The sequence below is a fragment of the Callorhinchus milii genome, unplaced genomic scaffold (assembly GCF_018977255.1).
Source record: "Callorhinchus milii isolate IMCB2004 unplaced genomic scaffold, IMCB_Cmil_1.0 Scaffold2, whole genome shotgun sequence".
Taxonomy (NCBI): Eukaryota; Metazoa; Chordata; class Chondrichthyes; order Chimaeriformes; family Callorhinchidae; genus Callorhinchus; species Callorhinchus milii.
The window spans coordinates 103,045,796-103,072,915 of NW_024704743.1; the positions used below are offsets into that span (position 1 = coordinate 103,045,796).

The 27,120-nt window shown below is 41.4% G+C and overlaps 1 protein-coding gene across 1 annotated transcript in view; it reads right to left on the reverse strand.

The window, feature by feature from the left end:
- csmd3b (CUB and Sushi multiple domains 3b) overlaps positions 1-27,120 on the reverse strand; it is a 773,500-nt gene that overhangs the window by 348,121 nt on the left and 398,259 nt on the right. The gene's annotated exons all lie outside the window — the stretch shown is intronic.

Genomic DNA, 27,120 nt, shown 5'->3' on the forward strand with positions numbered 1-27,120 from the left:
CAGTGTCGAGGAAACAGTGCAAGAAGCCTAAGGCCTAACACACTGTGTACTGTACAGGTTAGTAGCGGAGGTGGGTGTTTGTACCGCGTTTGAAGTGGAGGAGGGCGCTGTAGGGGCCGCAATCAATGACCTGAACAGTGAGGTGCCCGATTTACTGAAGCAGACAGACCATCTTTGAACATTGACATTGAAAGAGACTGTGGAAACGTGCCCACATTTGCGAGACGGCTGGATTACCGAGGTGACCACAAACTGGGTTTCAACTGTATATATACATATATATATACCACCTGCACAAGGAAAATGTCCCTGTGTCTGGGATGGAATGTGCACCATCACCCTGGAGTGACACATCCTGCTTACCTAATTCCAGACAGTGTTAGGTGCAGATTGGCCAGAATTAAAGCTTTGGACCCCAGAATGTGTTTTGGGCTATCACACTGCCTGGGAAGCACCCTCTGCTTGTCCAGTTAGAACTACCCTCTTGGGCTTTGGGTTAGGGTTAATAAGAGCCAAGTGGGAAGAATTGCCCAGTGAATGGTTTACTCCTCCAAGTTCTACCTATAAACCAGGCTACCTGGTCTGGTACCAGCACTGCTCTGGCATACTGTGTATCTATCTGGTTCAGACACTAGGCAACCAAGACTATCAAAGAGGGCTGATTTGATTCTAAAATTCCATTGTCAATCATTGCCAAAATTGCATTCCCATTCAGCCCCAAGGGGACTCTGTGTATCTCCCCAAAGGAAGGTTGTCACTTCTCAAAATGTAGGATCGTTGGGTGGGAAGTGAAATGGGAACATTATTCCATAGAGACTTGTGGATTTGATGCACTTTAGCCATTTTCCACTCTTTCCTGTCTATGTATCTATGGTAAAGTATGTTTTGTGGCAGGAAGAGGCTTCTTGGGTTGAAATGACCTATTTTCCACATGAGACTTACTGTGCAATCATTTGCAACAGCTAAGGTACATAATCAAGTTCTTGGTCTGAAGTTGACTGCGTTGAAATTTATATTTGGGTGGAATTTCAATTCAACAGTCTTAAATTCAGTCTTCATTTGGAGATCTGTTTCCAATTTTTTTAAAAAAAATATCTTGGAAAATCAACTTTTAAATTAAGCTAGAATTTAAGAATATAAGATCATAAGAATTGCTGGACAAAAGAAGACCAGGGTCTATTCAATTTGCCTTTCACCATTCTGGCTGTTGCATGCACATGTCATGTCCCAATCTGAAATCCATATCCCATGATATTATTTTCTAAGAAAGAGAAATTTGTGTCATTTGCTTTTGAAATAATCAACATTTTCTGCTTCCACTATCTCCCTAGGGAGTCTGTTCCATACATTTCCTGCTGAAGTAGTGTTCTCCGCAGATTTGTTTTGAATTTGCCCCCTTCAATTGCTTCTCTGGTTCTACTGTTCTGGACAAGATAAAACAGTTTATCTTGGTCTACATTATCCAGTCCCTTTAAAATCTTAAAAAACTGCTATCATATCGCCTCTCAACCTTCTGTTTTCCAGTGTGAATATGCCCAATTTACTTAATCGCTCCTAGTCCAGTTCCTTCATCACCTCAATCATTCTGGTTGCCCTCTTCTGTATTTTCTGAATTGCTGCAATATCCTTTTTCTACTGCGCCAACCAGAATTGCACAAATTATTCCTCGTGGCAGGATTACCTCACTATTTCGGCTCAATATTGCCCTTTTAATACAACCCAGCATCTCTTTTGCCTTACTTACTGCTGTCAAGATTTAAGACTATTTTCCAAAATTCCCCAAACCTTACATTTTAAAACTTAAGCCTGAAAGCCTGACAATATTTGGGTCACATGGATGCTTTATGTTGTGATTATGAAGGGATTGGGCGCGATCGATATGAGATTTTCCTGTCACTTCTTCATAAGTATTTTTTGAATCCTGGAGATAAATCACATCTGCAGTCAAAGTTTCAAAAAGAAAAAGAAAACAAGTCAGAATGAGAAAAGCCAGCCAAGCAATTTCACGAAGGCACAGTGTGCCATTTCTGATACACTCTGTCGAAACAGATATAGCTGACGAACTGACTAATTGTCTTATAAGTCCAATCATCTATTGACAGATATCAAGCATGGTCGCTTTGAGTCCTCATTAACATAATTTTAATGAAGTATATGCTGGAGCCAAACCATAAATGACAGCCACCTTCACTGAAATCAAAAGCATCATCAAGTTGGTTTTAACGATTATTCCCCAGAAGCAACTTTAAAGATGAGAGGTGACTGCAGCATAGAGGACTGCTTGGCAAGTCCCTTTCACTCAACTTCAGATTTTACATGGGATTCAAACCAGATGACTGGCTGGATATAATCAGCCTACTTTAAAACATCCAATTGACAACACAACTGCAATGTTTTACGAATGTTGCAACTATCTATGTGACATATATCTGTGAGTTCAAGAAGCTATCATTTTTTAAAAAAAATCTATCCTAACATCAGCCATTATGATTGTGTTCATATTTTCATTAATATCCTTCCTAAAGCAGCAGTTAATTTCAGGAGCAGAACCTTTGAGTTCACACTTCAGACCTTTGAGCTTTGCTCCCTTGACCCTCTCAATTCAGGGTGACAGAGGAGATAAGCAGTGAAGAATACGCAAAGATGAGCAGTGATGTACACAGACCATAATTCCAGCAATGGATCTCTATTTTGGAAATAGTCTCAATCGTGCAGGAGGTTTAGAAAATAAGTTTTTTTCCAAGGTGAGATTTTCTGGCTGCTGTCTTAAACATCAAAATAAATAAATGATTGAGCTCTGTATCTTTAAGAAAGTGAAAATAATGCAATCAATAAAATTTCCTTCAAAGACCAGATTCAGTCTCTGCTGACTGAACTCTGCAAATGTTTTTTCCTCCCACTTCCACCAATCACTTGCTCCATCCTTGTACTTCTTCTTTGCCTTATTTGCATGCTCTCTCTCAGCAATGTCATCCCACAGGCATGGGGTCAACTCCCACATGTATGCGGATGACACACAAATCTAGTTATTCTCCTTCATCTGTGACTCCAGGTCCGCTATATCTATGGAGTTGAATCCCTCATCTACACTTATGTCACCTCCCACCTTGACAATTTCTGCAACTGACAACAGATTCTCCCTATCTAGTCTATCAAAACTCCTCATAATTTTGAACACCTCTATTAAATCTCCCCTTAACTTTCTTTGCTCTAGGGAGAACTATCAAGCCTTCTCTCATCTCTCCACATAACTACGGTCCTTCAACCCTAGTGCCATCCTGGTAAATCTCCTCTACACCCTCTCCAAGGACTTAATATCCTTCCTGAAGTGTGGTGCTCAGAATTGGACACAGTATTCCAGCTAAAGCCTAAAGAGTGACTTAAAAAGGTTGATCAGAACTTCCTTGCTTTTGTACCCTATGCCTCTATTTATAAAGCCAATGATCCCTTTTTTAATAGCTCCATCCATCAACCTGTCTTGCCGTTTCAAAGATCTGTGTATGTGAACCCCCGGTTCTCTTTGTTCCTGTATCCCCTTTAAAACTGTACAATTTAGAGTATATTTCTTCTCCTTGTTCTTCCTCCCAAAATGCATAACCTCACATTTCTCTGCATTAAACATAATCTGTCATGTGTCTACCCATTTCACCAGTTTGTCTATGTTCTTCTGCAGTCTGCTACCATCATCCTCATGGTTTACTACGTTCCCAAGTTTTGTGTCATCTGCAAACTTAAAAATGTTACTTTCTATACCCAAGTTTAAGTCACTTATATATCAAAAAGAGCAGTGGACCTACAATCAATCTCTGGGGGACAACATTGTATACTTCCCTCCAATCTGAAAAACAACAATTCACCACTGCCCTCTGTCTCCCAGCCAATTTTGTATCCATGCTGCCACTATCCCTTTCATCCCGTAGGGTTCAGTTTTGCTAACTAATCTATTATGTGGCACCTTATCAAACAATGCTCTGAAATGTTATGTTAATAGAGTAAATCCAGACAGAGTTGAGTTTCCCCACACACATTTCAAGGCACATTGAAAACCTGCAATTTTTAGATTTCAAAATTATTTCATTCTGTGCACTTGTCAAGAACTTGAAATTATGCTTGAAACAAATGAGCCTATTAAATAGGAATGAAAAGCAGGATCTTCCTTAAAAGACTTTCCCACAAGGTACAAATATTTAAATGGGTGTCCACATAAATCAGAAACAACTCTGAGCAAAAACATAGATTTCATATGTCTTCTTTTTACTTGTTTCTCAAAATTTATACAAGATTCTTCCAACTTTAGGTATTGCCCTATATCCAACCTGTCCTTTCTTTCCAAGATGCTGGAATGGATTATTCTGCTTCTTCCTCTTTCACCACTTGTTTTTTTATGAATCCCTCCAATCTGGCATCCACCCCCACACTATACCACAGAACTCCATCACCATCCTTCAGATCCTCCGCTGAGGGATTGGGGAGCCAATAGAGCTGGTCGAAGGTGGAGGTGATATATCACCTTGGTGCAGGAGAGGACATGGATTGCAGAGTTCTGGATGATCTGCAGCTTGTGGGTGGAAGAGTTGGGAAGGCTGACACATAGAGAATTGGCATAGCCAGGCCTAGATGTAATAAATTTGTCGATGAGGGTTTTGGCGGCCTGAGGGGCAAAGCAATGGCGGAGACAAGCATTGTCACGGAGTAAGTGGGGTAAGTCATGGCACAGATATGGGGTAGAAAAAACAGAAATCAAGTCCAAGATCTGGGTTCATTAAGGTCTCAATGATACCCGTGAAGTCTACGTTCAAATACAAGTGTAATATTAGTACAAATTCATAATTTGTGGGGGTCAGTCGGGTGTCTGACACATGTGGAAACCTTTCCATCACCATGCTTACGAATATCCAAACCAAACAATTCCATGCATCTAGAAATTCCAGAAATATTTCTTGGAATGCAATGCACACTGAAATACTGGTGGAATGTAACCAGATAAAACTGGATTGTTTGCCATTGAAAGCACTATCTGGCAAGCTTTCTTGCTGCTCATCCAGCTTGGATTATCCTACCCATGAAGGCTTTTACTTGAAAGTTGAACAGGAAATGAATAAGAAGTGTCCCTGCCCCAAGTGACTGGTCTGCCCTTCCAAGTCCTGTTGATGAGCCAGGCTGACTGTGCATTGCCCTGGAATACTGTGAAGTCCCCTAGCTCAGGAACTGGACTACCAAGACTACACAGAGGGTTGAATTGATTCTGATATGGCAAACATGTCACTTTGGAGCCAGTTCAACTTCAAAGAGACCTTGTTTACCTCCTCCCCAGGAGGCTAGACACTTAGTTAGTCATTTGACATCCAACAAGCACAGGTTCGAGCCTTCACAAGGTAGGTGGCTGGTGCCAGGAACTCGCTTGAGAGCAACATAGCACAGTATGAAATACACAGTAAGTCGAGGAATTTTCACCTGTTCAAAATAGGAGATGTATTGAATGTAATAAATTGTTTCCCAATATATTTTATTGGAAAATTTACATAGAGTTTGCTTCAAAAGTAATTTTACAAAATGCAATAGCATGAATGGAACTGTACTAAAGTCAGAGATACAGAATTTAAACAAATGCAATAATGAAACATGTTGTGCACCCACCTAACTCTGAAACATAATTGCTTTTATGGATTTCAATAGTTAAACCACCAGAGCAATCTTCACATTGAAATAAGAATTCTGCGGGACGCTGCAATGGGCTTTGTCGTTTCCTTTTGTTCATGGCGCCTGGTTTCTGATTAAGTTCAGACTGGTGGGTGAGATCTCTATTCTCTAGAAACAATAATTCTACTGAATGAAGCAACTTTAGTCAGGTTTCATCTGGTTCCAAACTGAAGGCATACAGCAAAAACAAATGTCACTAGATTGGCAAAGCCATTGAGAGATCATAAATATTGATGTCGGAAGTAAATGTGTCACAATGATTAAGTGATGGATGCTGCTCAAATAATTATTCATTCTTCTCCTTGACTCAAGAGTGAGGTTTCCAGAACCACAGCCAGAAGCTCAGCGCAAATTGACCAAGTCCACTCAATGAGAGCAGGAGAGTTCAAATAGTCATGATGGCTCTCTGATAATAATATTTCTTATAATAATAATCCTTCAATTTGGTATATCACATTTCACATGGTCAAGTTGTCTCAAAGCATGCCACAAAAATTATTGTGAACTATAGTGGCTTTGTAGGTGAATGCAACAGCCAATTTGTGCACAGCAGTATCCCACAAACATGCATGAAGCAACTCACCAATTTTATCACCGATTTGTTGGCCAGGACACCAAGAGAAACACTCTCCTCTTTCCAAATAATGCCTTGCAATTTTTAACTCACATTCAACTAGAAGATACACAGCCACTACGCTTCCAGTAAAATCTTGTGAACCGTTTTGAGATGTCTTAATGACATAATAAGGTACTATACCAAATACAAGGAATATTATTTTTATTGTTGGGAGTAGGAGCTGAGCCTAAGTGCAAAGTTCTGATATGGGGCTTTTCATCCACAACCTTCTGTCTCAGGGATGAGAGCGCTATCAACTGAATCAGGCTGACACCTGATATCAGGGACCAGTCGCAAGCTTCAAAGCTACTTTTGTACTGTTTGCCAAAATGTACAACAGTTCATTTAAATATTTAGTTGAAGGCATTCATCTGCGAATAAATAATGGATGCAACTGATAAAATCTATCTCCTATAAATCTTCAAATAAACCTTGTTTCATACCTCATTTCCCTTTCAGTGGCTCATGAATAGAATTAACTATTTGATGAATAAAGACATGCACATAAAAACAACGACATTGGTGGAGCGTGAGATTTTAGTCAAGAAACAACTGACTTGTATGTACAAGCTCTTCTTGCTGCTATGGGAACCATGAATTACCAACCATTAAAAATGTATTGGTTGTTTAGTAACCAAAACCTGCACAGTATGTATTTTGCCAATTTTACCATAATAAGCCAATACAAAATGATGCCCGTGATTATAAATAGAGGCCAGTAAACTGAAATAATACAGGCTTTCTTATTCTGTTGCTGGTGCCTTGTTGCAACTGTCACCCGAATATGGGTACCCGCTGATGATACGATTAAAAGGCTCTCATCAGGATACAAAACCACTGGAAAAGGTGTCTTGGAATGCAAATTTCCTAACCCAGTTCTAAAGCGCTATATCAGCCAAATATCAGTGATAATGAATTCTAACACATTAGCAGGTGGTTTAGATCTAGTAACTCACATCTGGGTTAGAGTGGGTGTTATAAAAATGATCGCTGATAGAGGTTTCAGCTCGTCGGGTTACTGCTGACCTCGGTTCCTGTGCTCGGCGTTGGGCTCTGCCACTGTCAAGTACTCTGAGATGCTATCCTGCATGAGGGGCACTACATAAATGCAAGTTGTTGTTGTTGCTGCTCATTTGCACAGTGCTACTGACATCACTTCAATGCACCCCGAGACAACAGCTCTCCCAAAATTTCCAGTGATTCCTAGGACACAAATCATATGCACTTCTGTTATACTGTCGTTCATGGTGTTACTATGTTTTAAGTGGACCTTTTTTTCTCAGTCAGCCCCTTGACTAATACATAAGTGGTGTAACTGACCTGGACTGCACTGAAGTGGGGTTAGAGTTAAAGCTGAAACCAGCCACTAATTAAGCCAGGTGGCATCCTGCCAGGATCATTCTCGCCTCGGAATCAGAAGGCTGCAGGTTCAACACCGCTCACATAGTCTACAATGACACTGCTGGTGAAGTACTGCAGATGTTAAATAATAATAATCCTTGCAATTGATATAGCGCCTTATTACATCATTGAGATGTCTCGAAGTGCTTCACAGGATATAATGTGTATTTTGCGGATAAAACATAATAATATAATAATTCTTGCATTTGATATAGCACCTTATCACATTGTTGAGACGTCTCAAAGCGCTTCACAGAATATACTGCAAAATGACTGAATATTTTGTGGGAGAAACGCAGCAGTCAATTGTGCACAACAGTGTCTCACAAACAGCGAGTGACCAATTGTATGGGGGATTATTGACCAAGTACATCAGGAGAAACTCCCTTCAATTCGAGTCTAAGTCCTAACATGGAGGAGATTTGCAAATGAAAGTGTACAAAAACTTTTTTTTTGCTGCAACAAATAGGCTGGCAGGAAAACCTCCTAAATTCTTCCTTACAAGTAAACTCACTGTTGAATGAATCATGGAGGACCTTGATGCTTGCAGGATTTTAGTGCCAGAAGGATAAACAAAAGCAGCACTGACATTGTGCATACCCTGCTGGTCAGAGTACATCTCCTTCACAGTTTTTAAGACTGCCAAGAGATGAATTTGACACCAATGAATTACAACTATTGAACATTTAACAACAGATTTTATTATATGGAACTAAGCAGAGGAAGGTATTCCTCCAAGCTACTTGAGGTGATGAGAATGCCATATTTGTTTGCGAGCCAAATGCTGCAGTATTTTTGTGTGCTGAAGCATCCCCAATGCAATGGTAGGATGTCTAACCTCTAGTCTTCCAATAACTTTATATGATCTGCTTCGTTTAGGGTTTCCTTCAATTGCAATACTATGAGGAAGAAATTCCTTATATCAGTACGTATATGCATTAAAACTTTTTTAATTATGATTTTCAGACATAATAATATCAGTCAGTAAATTCCTCCACCACAACTAGATACAATCCAATGTCATTTTTGTAAGGCAGCCAAATTGAACACCTGTCTAGGAACTAGAATTTAATATCTCTAAGCAGCTTAACAAGGCAATTTATCCAAATAAAATAAACGTATAGCTATGTTGCAAATACAGCTGGTGGAGTGACGGATGCTTCATCTCAATTGATGGAACAAGACAATTGAAAAATACATTTTTTGATATCAAAATGTCCTGGTTCAGTGGCAGAGTCACAAGATGGCTAATTAACCAATGATGCTAATTAACACGTGCATGAGAATTAATGACCTTGTGGGAATAAATAACATGGGCTCAATGTCCAAAAGTGCAGTTTGACTTGCACCAACAACAACAACCTGCATTTATGTAGCGCCCTTCACACGGGGTGGTGTCCCGGAACGCTCGAGGAATCAATCCTCTGAGGCCCAAAACATCATCTTAGCCTCAGAACAAAGCTTCAAAGTGTAAGATTGTACAGAATTTTTGACAATGAGTAATTTTGGGAGTCAGTATTTCATTGTTCTTTTAAAAAGCTGCATAAAACCAGTGTACTACATAAATTTGAACATAGAACATTTAAGACAATGGTCTCAAAGACAAAACCATGAGAAAGTTCAGACCTATGCAGTCTTATAATGGACCTTTCAGGAAGAAGTTCATTCTTAACAGAGCCCGCGAGTAGTCACTCTTAACACAGTGAACTTATCGACATTGTTCATTCTTTCCTATCAAGTTTAACCTCTGTCACTCGTATTCTGATGTAGTATTTTGATATTCATTTGCTTAATCTTCTGATATAGCAATGGCAAATCTTTGCTGAACCTGAAAGACATCTTACTGCAACTGTAGAATCGGGTGATTAGAGCAGCATGTTTCACAGCATGAAGGGAACAAAATCCAGAGGTAAATGAATAAGATTGATGTTCTGAAGTCTTTTATTTTAATTGGACATGTTGCCAGTTCAGATAAACTTTCAATTCCCTCCACCATACACTTGAAAAATGTACTTTAAATGTAGTGACTTTTCATTTGTAGGTGAATGAGGCAGCCAATTTATAATCCTTGCATTTGATATTTGATATTTCCACACAACAATGTCTCACAATGGTCCCATGCAGTGAGTGACCAACTTTATTTTGTTTTTTGTCCAGGGCTCTGGGCGAAGCTCTTGACTAACACCAAGGGATCTTTAACTTCCACATGTAGAGGTAGCTGAGGCCTTGGTAAATGTTGCATCCGAAAAACAGCACCTCCAATAATGTAACACACTGGAGTGTCAGCCTAGACTGTGAGTTCAAGTCCTGATGTGGGATTTGAACTCACAACCTTCTAACTCACAGACGAGAATGCTATCAACTGAGCTGGGTTGAATCCTCAATATTATGGCTATTTGACACATGCAAAAGTCTATCACCATGCATAAATCAAACTGAGAATTCCATTCTTCCCACCTACACATGAAAATCCCAGGGATAGATTGCTGAAGTGGAATGCGCACTTGCTCCCTGGACGGACACATCCTGCTTTCGTAATTCCAGAAAGTATTATGTGCAGGTTGGCAAGAGCCAAGGCTTGGAGTCTAACTAGCTAAAACCGCAAAGCTTGTCATTGGTAGTGCTGTCTAGTAAGCTTTCCTGCTGCTTGTCCAGCAAGGACCACCCGACCCATTAGAGCTTAGGTTTGCAGGGTTAACAGAGGTTAAAGGGAATGAATCCCTGCCCTCAGTGACTCGTCTACCCTTCCAAGTCCTGCCAATGAAGCAGGCTGGATATGTTGTCATCAGCAGTGCCCTGGAATGCTGCAGACCCCCCTGGCTCAGGAACTAGACTATTGAGCCCACCATTGAGGGCTGGCTTTGCAGCCAGTTCAGCTCTAAGAAGGCTCTGCTTACCTCCCCCTCAAAAAGGAGTGTTACTTGTTGGTCATTTGACATCTGACAAGCGCGGATTTGAGTCCTCACTAGATGGATAGTAGTTACCAGGAACTCCCTGTGAGTGGGCAATACACCTCAGCATAAAATGCACAAGAGCATTTTCACCATCTTCCTGTCCACAGCTCGGGCACGCGTCTGTCCCTTCCCATTGAGAGATAGTTCCATCAGTTGGAGGCATGGTGGTCAAGCCACAGCCGCTCTACAAGCTAATCAAAGTAGATTCCAGGCACTGATGTATGAACGTGTGTTCACAAACTCAGACTCCAGGTAACGCCTTCTGGCAGCTGTTGCCTCAAGCCTCAGAGTTTCTTCATCAGCTATCTCATGGACATTAACCTTCAGCATGGTGGGAGGCCCTTTACAGGATAGCATGTGACTTGCTAGCCACCTTAATATAAAAGAGGCAACAAACCGATAACATGTCATTGTGTTCTGATGCAATACAAATCAAAATGAGACCGACAAAATGAGACCTTAGCTATTTACGAGTCAGCATGCCTACTGTTAAATTAGTTACTAAAATCTGCCAGATGGTGTTGATGATTCAAATAAAATTAGGAATTATGTTGGAAAGTAGATATAACAATTGAAGAAAAAGAATAAGTAAATCTTGCTCCTGGTTGAAATCCTGCCCACTGAGGAAAGACTCCAGCTTTTATTTGAAGAGCATATCCATTCACACATACATACAAACAAAGCACTCCAATTGGCACTTCAATTATCCATTGCCCTATTCTCACTTAACTCCTGTAGGTCAGGGTGTTATGCATTCACATTGGGACTGTGTGCTGTGTACACTGTGCTCACAGTGTAAAGTTAGTTCCCTGTTTATGCGACACTCTGGCCTGTGAATTGGAATCCAAACCACAACAGCTTGCACCAAACATGCAGCATGCTGATGCACAGACAAGAGAAAACAACTTGATCAGGTTAGACAACACCTTTGATGGAAACACAATACTCTGCTGTAAGTCACTGAGTGCAGTGCTTGTAACTTATTGCTCATTCTCCCTTGGCTAATACATTTGAGATATAAAGCCTTGCAATTGGATATAGTTTTATTTTGGGTGAAGGGCATGGTGCAGATACTCCAGCAACAAATACAGAACACCTCTCTGTGTGTTGGACAATCCAGGATTTTCTAACTGCATAACACCAGCCTTCCACCCCCTTTTTTGTAGGTGAATTTTGTGCTCATTGACATGAAGGATGATATATTGTGACCCTCATACACAGTTTTATACACTGCAACCTCCATCTGTTACATCTTGAATTCATGTAATAGCTCTGCTGTGACAGGATTTAAATGAAGATCAGGTAGCACAGATTTACAACCACAGCAGTAAATAAAGGCATTCTTCTCTAGATGGCAGCAAAAACATAGTGCCAAGTTCAGATTTGTTGAGCACAACCTAAAATTTGTGAGGGTAAAACAATAAAATGCAGATAAATTTTGGATATGGTCCATGAGACATATTTGCAAGATTGATTTATTTTGAATGCTATCAAAGTTGCTTCAAAGAGAGATAATGTGAAAAATTTCTTGAACTGACTAAGTAACCAGAGGACAGGAGGTGTGAGTGAGAATTCCAGAAATCTTTCAAATTAATATTTTTAGCAAACATTTTTTAATGGGAAACTGCGGAGGTAATTTTCGCCCCATCAGAAAAAATACTGAAATTGCTGGTCTGCACTCTTATACGTTCAGTCAATTTATTGATAAACTTTAAATAATAATATTGTAGTAATCCTTGCCTTGATATACATAGCACATCATCATGTTGTCAAAAGTCTCAAAGTCTTCACAGGATTTTAATGTAAAGTGTAGTGACTGTGTAATTGTAGATGAACGCAGCAGCCAAATTGCATACAGCAATGTCCCCAAACAGCCACAAAATGGATGACCAATTTTAACTGGAATTTGTTGGCAAGGCCACCGGGAGAAACTTCTTGTTACAGTTGATTCAGCTTGATGCTTTAATAGTATGATGGAAGAGTATGATTGCAGTTTTAGTGATGGAAATGGGGACTCCTTCTTGTGTAAATTGTTTGGGAAAACAGGAACCATTTTGCCAAACCATTTACTTCCAGAGAAGAAATTTCTCCCACATTTTAGACACTGCAGACGCTTTCGACCACAATGGGAGGACTGCAATGCTCCTTAACACCATATATTATGAGCATGATATAATCATGAGCAGTTTATGTTCAGTCTCTGTGGAATAAAATTTCGCAGCGAATTTTGGCACTTAAAAAAAATTGAGGGCTATGATTTTTTTTATGAGCTGAAATTCTCGAAAGTATTGTTGTGGAGCAGCACAGTATTAAATGACCCTAGCAATGTCATCATTCCCAGAGGGCATTTCATGAAGGAGATATAATAGCATCCTCCTGACAGTGAAAAGAGTCAAAGTCATAAGCTGGTTTCTCCACCTCACAGAAGCACATGTTCCTGAAATGCCCGACAGGGGATTTTGTTCATGAATAAACTATTAAAATTAAAATTTGAAAAAAGGCTCCAGTTCCTCTCTGCAGATAAGCCGTTGAGCTTCGAAAAAGAGTAGGCTGCAAAAAGGACCTCACTTGTAAAGAAGCACTAACGTTAGGATCAGAAGCTAATGTAAACGGTTAAAGGTTTAATGCGCATGACAGTTACTACTCTCTGATCGGGTACAATATAATAAAGTAGGCTTGATTCTCAAATCTTGCCTGGAGGCTGTCTCTTCCTGTGAGCTATTGCTGGTAGGTACATCATTAAAATCACACATTATTAGGCCATCAAGATTCTGGGCTGCTTAATCTGTGTGTAAAACAGAGGATGGTAAAACCGTAATATTTCTCTGAGGGTGTATGTATTAAATTGTAATGGGGAATTCTCCCAAAGCAGCAAAATACAGTACATTCTGTATTTCATTCACGCCCAGGATGAATGTAAAATTCATCTTCCAGGCTTTTCATGAAACAAAATCTGACAGCACTTCTAAACGTAGACACTGGACAGGGTAATATTGCAGTTGCAGCAAGAATTCCTACAGGGACAGAGGATTTTGAGCAGCATTGCTCATTCACCATGTCACTCCAGCTGAACTGGATGATCTCACAGTAAAATGCCTGCTCCCAGGAGCTGTCCAGTTGTCACTCTAAGAATATTAAGCACAAACGGTCCCTCATGCTGTGTTTATACTGCTGGGAGCAAAGTCACTTCCCACCAGCATTGAGCAAGACAATACACACTGGATAGTGCACATAATAAATAATATCAATCATTTACTTTTGATATGACTACATCGTCAAAACATCTCAGAGTTCTTCAAAGGATGTACTTAAAGTGTGGTGACTGTGCAAATTGTAGGCAAATGTGGCAGCCAATTTGTGCAAAACAGCATTCTACAATCACACATTAAGTGAATGATCAATTTAGCTGGGGAGATTGTTTTTCTTTTTCAATTGAACAGGTAGACGGGATCTTGGGTTAACATCTCATCCAAAAGATGGCACCTCCAACAATACAGAACTTCTGACGTCCGGCTCGATCCCGCAATCGTCTGACTCGTACGAATGACTGCTACCAAGTGAGCTAGGCTGACCACCTACATCACATCACATGAATCACGAACACTTTGTAAAGAAATACCACAAATTAGACCTCATAAAAAACCTAGATTGGAGCCTATTTATTAGAGTGTGTTTAATTGTAACATTCCTGCGAGATAATGTTTTCTCAGGTACCAATACTATTTTCACAACATTGTAAACAACTGTTGTTTGAGTTGGTAGCACTCTCATGCCTTTAACAAAAGGCTCTGGGTTCAAGCCTCACATTCAGTCATGAGCACATGTAAGTCTAAGCTTACAGTCCAGCGAGTGCTGAAATGACAGAAGTATCATCCAGCAGACATTAAACGAAAGTCACACTGCCTGATCTTCAGGTGGACATCAAAGAACCCATGATAGTATTCAAAAATAGAAGCGAGTGAGTGTATGGCCTGCCCTAACAATCCTCCAGGGAAATTGTGCATTCGGCTGTTAGTGGAATCTTGCTGAGCATAAAATGACCGATGTATTTACCTATAAAAAGTCTCACTATATTTGATAGCATTTATCACTTAAGTACCTTCAGAGTTTGAAATAAGGTGCTATAAATTTTAAGTTTTCTTTCTTTGATGCATCTAAGCTTTCAGGTAATCTGATTAATAGAGTGATTTCTAACTTTTGCTTTGAATTATGCTGGGCACAGAGATGTTGTCCATTGGATGAGATGTTAAATCAAGGACCCATCTGTTCAGACGCACATTAAAGATCCTTTTGAACTGTTTTCAGAAGTTTAACTGTCGTGAAATGTGCTTCATCAAAGTCAAATCCTCCTGTGGCGGGGGAAGGGGGGGAAGGTCAGTAGGGAGGTAAGCAGGGTCTGAAAAGGCTCCAAGGTGAGATGCCTAGCAATGGAATGTCTGGATCTAGCCAACCTTTTGTGGTGGTCTCGGTAGTCCAGTTCATAAGCCAGGCGGGTCCACAATATTCCTGGGCACAGCCAACCTGGCTCAGCAGCAGGACCTAGAAGGGCAGACCAGTCATGAGGAGCTGCGAGTCATCCTACTCAGCTCCTTTTAACTCTGTCAGCCAAAGCCCAAAAGTGTAGGGTTGTCCGAGCTGGGAAGGCAGCAATATCAATAGTAAACTTTGTGGATTTAGCTAGTTAGACTCCGGAATACCCCAACGCACACTCTGGGGTCCCCAAGCCTTCGCTCTTGCCAACCTGCGCCTAATAGTTTCCGGAATTAGGTAAGCTGGATGCATCCCTCCAGGAAGAGAGTGTGATCCAACAATCTGTCCTGGGATTTCCATGTGTAGGTGGGATGCATGAAAATCTCTGCTTGGTTTGGATACTGAAGCATGGTGATGGGTTACCGCATGTATCAGACACCCAGCTGACCAAAACATATACAAAAAATCAAAGACAAGGATCATTACATCTTCCCTTAAGTGGTATTGAAAAGCTTACCCATTCTGCAATGCTACCTCCTTTTTGAAATCAAATTTCAAGTGCAACTTATGGCACACCCAGCCAAGGATTTACTCTGTACAGTTTTGCAATAAAAATATTATCTTCCCTGCTCGATATTCAAAACTTATTGGGTGGAACAGAAGGTATTTATGCAACTGTGAATGGCCAGAGTATAGAGGATAATGTATTTGCCATAGAAATACATATAGAGAGAACTGTTATATTGAGGATTCCGTAAATATTGTGTTTGGAATCGAAACAGTTAGTGACTGGGACATGCTCCATTGATTACAACATATAGCAAGCTGAGCTGGCTCAGTTGAGTTGAGCAGAATGAGTCTTACTGGGTCAGTGCTGAGATGCCACACCTCAATGCACACTGTCTGCACTAAGCAGAAGATCAACACAAAAAAAATCTCTTTCTGAAATAAAGATCAGCCTTAGGCCAGTCATTTTTTAAAAAATATATATAAATTGTTCTGTGAACTTTTGTGCTTATCAAAATGGGGTTGTCAGTGTTAAGGAACTGAATACTTTTGGCACCTAGTGTCAATGTTGATCACTCTCAGGTCAGCCATAGCACGAGTTGGGTGCAGTGTAAAGCTCCAATAGTGCCTCTTAGTTCCATCCAGAAAACTGAACCAACATTATTTTTTTTTAATTTCCTATAGCAAGTTATTATATTATATGCCAAATTATTATAGATTTGTACTCATGCTCACTAGAAACTGGATTATTTATTCTAGTCAAACTCAGATCACATGAGATCTTTACAACCAGTACAGAAATGTTTTCAACCCATCAGCCAGATCATAACATAAAACAAGATCCCATTGCAGAAATAGTAGTTCCAGTACATCCCTTTACCCAGATCCTCAGGTCAATCCTTTGTAGAATATTTTTGGATGTCAGCCTGGCCCGATTCGCAGCACTCAAGCCCGATGTTGGGACTTTGAATTCAAACAGTCTAATTTGACAATGCAATATAGTGCTGGGGAGTGCAGCATTGTTGGAGGGGCCATCTTTGGTGGAGACATTAAACCGAGGTGCCATCTCCCTGTTCAAATGGATGTTAAAGATCACATAACACTTACAGAAAAATGATTTTAGAACCTTTCCCTTTAACTTCTACAATCTCATCCTTATCAACTCATTTTGTTGAGTCACAAAAATATAAGCATTGTGAGCACACACAAGGATCAATGTCTAATGTGGTAAATCTACTTTATTAAATTCTGTGCATGCAGTTACTTATGCCAGAGGAACATGTGGCAGTGAATGGAGTAGAAGAACAAAATTTGCATCCTAACGGTCACAGCCCTGGAGCTACAGTTTCAAACCCCGGAAATCTCCTGGCTGACTGACATCCGCATGATGCATTTCATAAATTATAGCCAAACGCTGTAGATTTATGAAATCTAGTAGGGACATTGCCACCCTGGGGGAAAAAATCTGAAACGCCTTAACTTTGTGAAAGATCAGCACACTGCTGCTGGCTCACCCACCAACTAAACCTGGCACTGGATAACAGCTGACTGGAGCTTTCCAAATAGAGGTGCATGGTGCCAGGAACAAGGCTAGGGATAAGGGTAAGGGAGGACTCTAAAACGAAGGGAGGAAATGGAAGGATATTTAATAAAGAAAACAAATGGTAGCTGTTGGAAGATATATGCAATTTTCTTTGCCTATGAGTGAGTGAGTGAGTGAGTGAGTAAGGCTACATTTTCCTTCAGTCAGTTTATTTTCATGCTAAGGGTGTCCTGATCTAATTCAACTCACTGTCTCAAATGCACCAAGTGCAATGGGCCGCAGTTTCACTGAAAGAGATCCCACTGAGCTGTGCATCTGTGTTCACAGCCATACCATGCGGCTGCTGTGCTGACAAATCCTGCTGTGATGGATTGCATTACACCAGAACACCTGGGAAAATGCAGATTAAAAGAAGCTTTTTGCACCTTCCTTGCATTCTTAGGAGATTATACCTATGCAGGAATTTTAAACAAACCCAAATAATGTGTGTGACAAGCTGCAATAAAATTATATTTTCACATAATCATGCTTGCACTGGTAAGCCATGCAGAGGTGAATCAGTTCAATAGTTTCCGTCTCATTTGTATTCCAAGCAACACGGATGGTTTCCCACTAAAATAAATAATGTAAAGTCTGCACTGATTTAATTTATGTTTTTGTAAGCTTATGGTAAAAATGCTGCAAGGATAGCAACGAAAACTATTAAATTCAGGAGTGCACCTCTTTAATATGTACAACAGTTCCTTTGACTTCATTGAAATATCTTTAATCATCAAATTTCTCAACATGTTTCCTAATACCAGTGGAGCTCTGGTCCATGTTCAAACTGTACTCGCCATGAAAGATTTATATTAAAGCAGAATCGTCTTTTGCCAATTCTCAATTGTTGAAATAATCAAAGGGAGCGCCCATGTGTGAACATTAAGTAGTTCCCTGAAACTGGTTTTGGCTGTTTAAATGGGGATTATTTTCTGAATAAGAAAGAACAATAACTCACAAGCAATGAAGTGCAGTGGATCTATCACATAAATAAAACACTGCTGGTAACTGACCTATGCAACATCCCTTCAGCTCTGAGGAGTGATTTTTTTCCCCTTTTGTTCATGTGAAATTCTGTGGAGCTGGTCTATAATCCTCCTGCTGCTGAGCTCTCTGCAGTAACTCGAGACAACAAGTTTATCCCCACGTCATATTTCACCAATTGCAACAAATGATCACTGAAATTGAATGAAAATAATAAGAAAGAGACTGAACTGAAGTGAAAGGCGCTATATATATGTAATTCGTTGTTGTTGAAATGTAGAATAACATACATAAAAATAGTTGCATTTGCTATAGCACCTTATCATGTAAATACATCTCAAAGTGTTTGAGTAAAAAATTCTGTAAAGTGCAGTGATTGTGTATTTACATTATTTAAAAAAATAATAATACTTTGGTCATTCAATCCATAACTGTTTGTGGGACTTTGCTGTACGCAATTGGCTGCCGCATTCTCTTCACAAAATACACAGTCAATTCACTATACCATATATTCTCCCCCTCTGCAGCTATTCACTTGAACCCCATTTCCTTCCTTTTTGCCCATAGCCCAATGGACAAAATGGATGGTGTCATTTTCAATGGAATGTGAAATTCATTTAGTTGGAAACACAAAATCAGACCCAGTGGAGCTCCCATAACAGAAATTTGCATTTGCCAAAAATTCAGGATTGATCTCTATGACAGGGCTTGTCTGTATGGAATATGAATTTTAACACCATAAGAAGTGTATTGTTACAACAACAACAAATTCCATTTTTATAGCCTTTCATATCATAAGGCACTGGACAGTCGAGAGTTTGACCTGAGCTGGGGGTCAGATTCAAGATGGGGGGGACCAATCAGGTGGAGATGGGGGGAGTGGGGGAAATGACCGAAGGCATGATCAAAGAGGAAGGTTTTGAGACAGATTTGATGGAGGTGAGGGTTGGGGCGAGGTGAAGGCACTCCGGGATTGAATTCTGGAGAACGGGACAAACAAATAGGTTGAAAGCCCAACTGCCGATCATGTGAAGCAAGCCAGTTCTCCCGAGTGGAGGGAGCGGTCGAGTTGGTAGGGTTTAAGAAAGTCACAGAAGGTGGGGCAAGACCTTGGAGGAATTGAAAAGCGAGGACGAGGATATGGAACTCTATCCTCTGGGAGACTGGGAGCCAGTTGAGCCTGCTGATGTTGGGGATGATTGGCTCGAAGAGCCTACGTGGGAGAGTACACAAGCTGCGGAGTTCTGGATGGTCTGCAGCTTGTGGAGGGATGAGGTGGGAAGTGTGGTGAGCAGAGAGTTGGTGCAGTCTAGTCTGGATGTGATGAAAGCATAAGAATTGAGGGGACCCGAGAGGAACGCTAATGGTGGAGGGGGGGCAATATTGCAGAGGTAGGGGAAAGTTGAATGGGTCAGAGCACAGACGTACTACAATAACAACAAAATTACATTTACAATGCGCCTTTTACGTCGGGAGGATGTCTCAAGGTGCTGGACAGACAGAAACAGACCTGAGCTGGGGGTCAGGGTCGGGGAGAGTGGAGGGCAGGGAGGGAGGCAGGGAAGAACGAAAGCATGGTCGAAGAGGAAGGTCTTGAGATGGATCTTGAAGGTGATGGAGGAGGGGCAAGGCGTAAGGACTGTGGGATGGAGTTCCAGAAGGTTGGGGCAATGTGGCAGAAGGCTCGCCCGCCAATAGTGGGGCGAGCGAGGTGGGGGACATGAAGCAGGCCAGAGCCCGCTGAGCGGAGAAGTGAGCAGGATGGTAGGGGGTTAGGAGGTCTCAGAGCTAGGGGGCAGTAAGACCGTGGAGGGTTTTAAAGGTGAGGATCAAGATCTTGAACTGTATCCTCTGTGTGATGGGAAGCCAGTGGAGTCGGGCAAGGATGGGGGTGATAGGGTTGCAGAGCCTAGTGCAGGAGAGTTCTGGATGATCTGCAGCCTATGGTGGGAGGAGTTGGGGAAGACAACAAGCAGGGAGCTTGCATTGTTGAGCCTCAATGTAATGAAAGCATGTATGAGGGTTTCGGCGGCCTGCGGTGTGAGACAATGTCGGAGCCGGGCAACGTTACTGAGGTGGGGGAAGGCAGAGCAGGTCATGGCACAGATGTGGGGTAGAAAGGATAGTTAAAACAAGATCCCAAGGTTCCGGACTGGCTTAGGAAGGTGGCGTGTGCAACCATGGATAGTGATGCTGTCAGCGCCTACAATGAGAAGACGCTGACGGGAGCCAATCAGGAGAGCCTTGTTCTTGTTGACGTTCAAATGAATTAGGTGTAATCCAGAACTTGATGTCTGACAGACATTCAATCAGGACAGCAGTGGTCCTGGAGTCAAGGGTGGGGGCACAGAGGTAGAGTTTGGTGTCATCTGCATACATGTGAAAGTTGATCCCGTGTTTGAGGACATAGGGTTCAAAGGACAGTTAAGTGTTAAACAAGACACTGAGGTTCCACACTAGCCCCATGAGGTGTGGTGTGCAAACTTCGAGATTGATGTTGTCAGTGCCTGAGGTGAGAAGGTGAGACGGGAGCCAAGCAGGAAGGCCTCCGTCTTGTCAACATTCAACTGGTGAAAGTTAACTCTCATTCAGTACTTGATTTCTGACAGGCAATCAGTCAGAACAGCAGTAGTCCTGGAATGTATGGTGAAAGCAGAGAGATAGAATTGGGTGTCATCCGCATACAAATTCTAAGGAATATGGAATGTTTCTAAACTAACCTATGCCTTACCAATTATAGACTCTAAGAACCTTGTGAAGGACTCTTGGTGTGTAATAAAACAAGGGTTAATTCAACTGTACATTGTTATGCGAAATACTGTAATCTCTCATATGAGCCATTAATGAAGCTTCCTGAAAGAAAGTTATGAAATAGCTTAATTTAGGTTTGTCTCAAGCGGAAATTAATAAATAACTTCTATTTATACTCTTTTATTAAAGGGATTCTAGTCAGATATGCTGCCACTATTTAATTTCATAAAAAGACTGAAATGTGATATTACTGTGCATATATATATATATAATTGCATTTGATACAATGCTTTATGACGTCAAAATGTCTTTAAATTTTACCTATAAAATACAAAATACATAAGCAACAAATTTACATAGCGCCTTTCACATCAAGAGAATATCTTTTCGGTAAATTCTGTGAAGTGCTTTGAGACATTCCCCTAACATGAAAGGAATACATAAAATGCAAGGATTATTTGATTATCATGTAACTGTTATAACTATGTATTATTATAATAGAATTACAAAGAGATTACCACAGAATAGGGTAGTTGGCACATTGAGTTTGTGTTGGTGCTTACTCCCCCTTTATTGTGGAATTCAAGATCTGTGCACTGTGCTATGAGACAGATCCATCAGCGACAAGAGTCAAGCCACTCCAGTCACACAACTTCTCTCGAGCAGAGTTATCACAAATGATAAGCATCGTATTTTGGGCATAGGCACTCGCGCTGTCTGGAGCTGAACTGAACAGCCCAGTAATAAGAGTAGCGGCTTGTACATGTGAGCATCCACATAAAGTAAATGATGGCAGGTTACTCTCCACGGAGGCAAGAGTGCTATCCCGTTTGCATTACAGCACTGCTATCAAAGTCAGGGCTGTGGCTTACGCTAAATGTCACCATATATACCATGTCACCAACCATATATGATACTGAATGACATGTTGACCTTATGCATGGCAGTCTAGCTGCATAGGAAAGCCTGGGGAATGTGTGATGCCAACTATTGTATAATTGAATGGCCCACAGCAATGTGTAGCCTGACTGTCAAGAATATGAAATACCTGCATTCTTGCATTGGAAGAAAAGAAAACATTGTTTGCACGACAGGTGTCTCACATTGAATTTGCAATTGCAATGAAGAGGGAATAATTACAGAGTGCATGTAAAGCGATGATTAAAAACGGAAGAAGTCAACCATCATTTACAAAGATTTTTGTAAAATTGTGTACACAAGGCAAGACAATTTTTTCGTGTTAACCTTTCTGTCAGAGACAACCAGGCTATAAATATAAATTCAAGAGCAACAACAAAAGGCAAAGACACACACGTGAAGTGACGATTATCACTGATAATGTGACAGTTAACACCAGTAAGAATGAATACATTATGCCCCCCAAAAAATCAAAACTATCAATAATTATCAACTGCTCGCTGTGTACCTCTTCCTGACTTTATAACAATGGTTACACCTGAGGCTGGTGAGAAAAGACTGCACAGCCAAGGAACGAATACATAGCATTTGAGTGCTTTATCATGGGATACTGTCCTGACACAGATTGATCGATTAAGCTGTTCCAAATGCTTCGATGTTGCAGGCAAAAACTGTCATGGCAACAGTGGCAGGCAACATGAAAATTATCATATTCGATTGCATTTTAATCCTACTGGTGCGATATTTCAGGCTAATTCACAGTCAGTCTTGGCTGACCCTCCAAAGCGGAATTGGTGGGGGGGCGGTGGGGAGCTCTGCATTGTTGGAGATGCCATCTTTGAGCTGAGATCTTAAACTGAGATCCCATCTGTCAGTTCTGTGGCCATTAAAGAATCCAATTTGAAAGATCCTGGCCAGCAATTTCCCAGGAACAAATTGTCATTGGTGTGGGACATTGATATGTGCAAATATGCTGCGCTTTCAAAGTAAACAATTACTGCACTTTATAGAAAATCTACTTGAGAGTCCCAACATGGGGATACTCTTTGACTCTCGTCAACATCTTAAATCGCATGGTTCTCATCTCCTCCACCTACCCGACCACACCCTAAAACTCTCCGAACTCATACGCAACCTAGGCATCAGGTTCGACCCCAAATTATCCTTCCTCCCCCACACTCGGTCCCTCACCAGCACCGTTTTCTTCCACCTCTGACGCATCGACAGTCTCCGCCAATACCTCAACCCAAAAGCCGCCGAAACCCTGGTCGATGCCTTTGTCATCTCTCGGCTGGACTATTCAAATGCCCTCCTCGCCGGTCTCCCCTCCACTACCGTTCATGAAATCTAGTTCATCCAGAACTCTGCCGCCCGCATTCTTACCCGCACCAAATGCCGCTCCTCATTTACCCCAGTCCTTGCCACACTGCACTGGATGCCTGTGCCAGAGAGGATCGACTTCAAGGTCTCCCTCCACTCCTCTGCACACCCCTACCTCTCTGATCTCCTCTCTCCTCACCAAATAGCCCGTTGCCTTTGCTCCATTGGGCCTTGTCCCCCGAATCCTCCGCTCCACCATCGGCTCCAGTGCCTTCAGCCATTACTCCCCGAGGCTCTGGAACTCCCTTCCGCACTCCCTTCACCTCACCCCTTCTCTTCCTATTTTCAAGTCTCGGCTGAAGAACTTTTGTTTCGACCACGCCTTTGGTCACCTTCTTCCTCCACTGGTTAGAGCATCCTCCTTGCAAGCAAGAGGACCCAGGTTGAATTCCCGGGCAGGGCAAAACTTTGAACAAGTTTCCTTATGCCACATGTCTCTGCCTTCCCCCACCGCGGCAACATTGCCTGGCTCCGCCACTGTCTCACACCGCAGGCCGCCGAAACCCTCATACATGCTTTCATTAAAATGAGGCTCGACTATGCAAACTTATTGCTTGTCGGCCTCCCCAACTCCTCCCTCCACAGGCTGCAGATCATCCAGAACTCTGCAGCCCATGTCCTCTCCCGCACTAGGCTCTGCGACCCTATCACCCCCATCCTTGCCCAACTCCACTGGTTTCCCATCACACAGAGGATATAGTTCAAGATACTGATCCTCACCTTCATGGTCTTGCTCCCCACCTACCTCTGCGACCTCCTAAACCCCTACCATCCGGCTCACTCCCTCCTCTCAGAGGGCTCTGGCCTGCTTCACAACCCTCCCGCCTCGCTCACTCCTCTTCTCGTCTTGTCTTATCTAACATACATCTTCATCAATAAATCTAAACAAAAAAAGGTTTATTTTATCTTAGATCTGAATTTTACAGTTGAGTGCCTTAGTTCCATAGCAATGTGTAACAAAATAAAACTCATAAATACCAGATGAGTTTTAGCATAAAGCACTTCTTTGAAAGTTAATCTATTGTCCTGCAAAACCAACAACCAAAAGAAAGGGAAAGAAAAAACTATTTTTTATTGTACATGTGGAAATGACTCATGCTTTCAAGGACATTTTTGTCCACATACATATTTGCTGCAATTTGCCTCCATGTGTGATCCTGACAAGCCACTTACAGGAAAGCATTTGACATAGTACAGCACAGCAGTCATATGCATTTAACACTTGAGTTGTTGTTTATTTGTAAATAGGATGCCAACAATGTTCATGCATTTTCTCATTCTCTCCAATAAACATGCACTAAAGCAAAGTTAAAATTATTTGTTTGAATAACCAATGTAGAAGTACTTAGAGTGTATTGGAGAGGGGGGTTGGCTGCAATGTGATAAGTTTCCCAATGAAAATATGAAACAAAAAAAAACCGATCTAAATGAGAAAAGGCTATTTTGCCTTTTAGTGTGGCTCCTCTATGATTTTCTTGATAACTGTAAAATCTGTCAAACTTTGTGGTTCAGATAAATAATAAATAATCCTTACATTTACAACAAAATTACATTTCTGTAGCACCTTTCACACCGGGAGAACGTCCCAAGGTGCTGGGCAGTCAGTGTTTTGGACCCGAGCTGGGGGTCAGGATCAGGGATGGTGGAGGACAGTGGGGGGGGCAAGGAAGGTGATCGAAGGCACGGTCGAAGAGGAGGGTCTTGAAATGAGTCTTGAAGGAGGAAAGGGAGGGGGTGAGGCAGAGAGACTGTTGGATGGAGCTCCAGGAGGTGGGGGCAAAGTGGCAGAACGTTCACTCGCCAATGGTGGTGCAGGCAATGTGGGAGACATGGAGCAGGCCAGAGCCCGCTGAGCGGAGGGAGCGGGCAGGTTGGTAGGGTTTAGTACGTCGTAGAGGTAGTGGGGAGCAAGGTCATGGAGGGCTTTGAAGATAAAGGCCAGAATCTTGAACTGTATCCTCCGTACAAATGTAATTTTGTTGTTGTGTGATGGGAAGCCACTGGAGTCAGGTGAGGATGGGGATGATAGGGTCATGGAGCCTGGTGAGGAAGATGACATGGGCTGCAGAGTTCTGGATGATCTGCAGCCAATGGAGGGAGGAGGTGGGGAGGCCGACAAGCAGTGAGCTTGCATAGTCAAGCCTGGATGTTATTAATGTGTGTACTTATCTTTCACGTTGGGAAGATATCTCAAAGTGCTTCAAAAGATGTACTGTTAAGTGTAATGACAGTGCATTTTGTAGAGCTGAAGTGTATGACCAATTTTATTTGGAGGATTGATGACATGTATGCCAGGAGAAACTCCCTTCTCTTTTCAAATAGTGCAATGGGATCTTTAACATTCACCTGAAGAGGCAGATGGGGCAGATTAATGCCTCATACAAAAGATGGAAGCTCCAACAATACAGCACAGCCGCATCATTGCATTGGAATGTCAGCCTAGACTATATGAGTTCCAAGTCCTGAGATGGAAATGGGAAAATCTTATTGTGAGATCACATTGTTAAAAATCAATGTGTCTCCTGGGAGTAGAGCAACGAGAAGCAGTATGTTTGATTTATGTTGAACACTCTTTGTGTCAAGGTGTTGGGGGCATAACAAAAAATAAAGGGGGAAGCCAGGTAAGGAGTAGACATGGGTAGAAAATTAGGAAGACAAATGGGACACTCCCAAAAATTCTAATTATTTGTAATATCACTGCATGCTTCAAGTAATTGTAAATAATTGTAAATAAAATGCTACCAATTAAGCCGGCTGCTTGCAGAAATCTGGTGTATTCCAATATTTATAGTTCATATTACCTGCTCACCCGATTCACGTGATTCATTTTAGTTTTATTTATTTTATGGCTAGAAGTTATGAGGATTGTGCTTTTAGTCATTTTTCCTAAAATAAACATATTTGTGCCTTGCACTTCAAAAATTACCCAATATTGTTTACTGAGAGCATCACTCATTGTAACAAGTTTCCAAATGAAAACCAGTGCTACTCACATTGAACGCAGAATAAACACATTAACATATGGACTATTGCAAATAATATAATCATCTTTGCATTTGATATAGCCCTTTTCACATCTTCTAGACGTCTCAAAGCGCTTTACAGAACATACTGTAAAGTGAATTGACCGTATATTTGTGGGTGAAACACGGCAGCCAATTGCGCACAGCAGTGCCCCACAAACAGTCGTGGATTGAAAATGACCAACTTATTATTGTTTTGTTTTTGGAGAGATTATTATTAGGCGTGTGGAGTAAGGAAACTTGCCCAGGGTTTCGCCCTGCCTTGAATTGAATCCAGGTATCTCGCTTGCAAGGCGAGTGTTCTAACCACTGAGCTACAGGACTCCACAATACAGCAGTTTGCAATGTGTTGAGAAAAACAATTTAAAAAATCCAAATATTGTGCAATTCATCCTAAGGATATTCCATAAATCAATGCAGTGCTGGGTCTAGAAAGCTTCAAAAGTGCAGTGCCCTACCCACAATAACTTTTCTTAATAGTGCCAATTGATCATGTCACCAAATCATTTCTTTAATGATGAAAACAAGAATTTTACACATGTAGGGTTTTACAATGGACACAGTTGGTTGCCTTTGAAAATGAAACTCTAACCCAGACACATCAAACTGTTCGGAGACAATCTCACACTGGCATGGTAGTTAGCCACCTGCTGTTCCAAATATATCTGACTGCAAACTGGTGATACAATTCACAACACTTTAGTTCTTACTGATATCTGAGTCATCGGCTGCAAAAGCAAATATCTGCCGCACCTCTATGCTAATGCGTGACACCTTACTTGCTCATTTGATGCCACATCAACTAATCCTTACATGCCTTAGAGAGAAACTGTG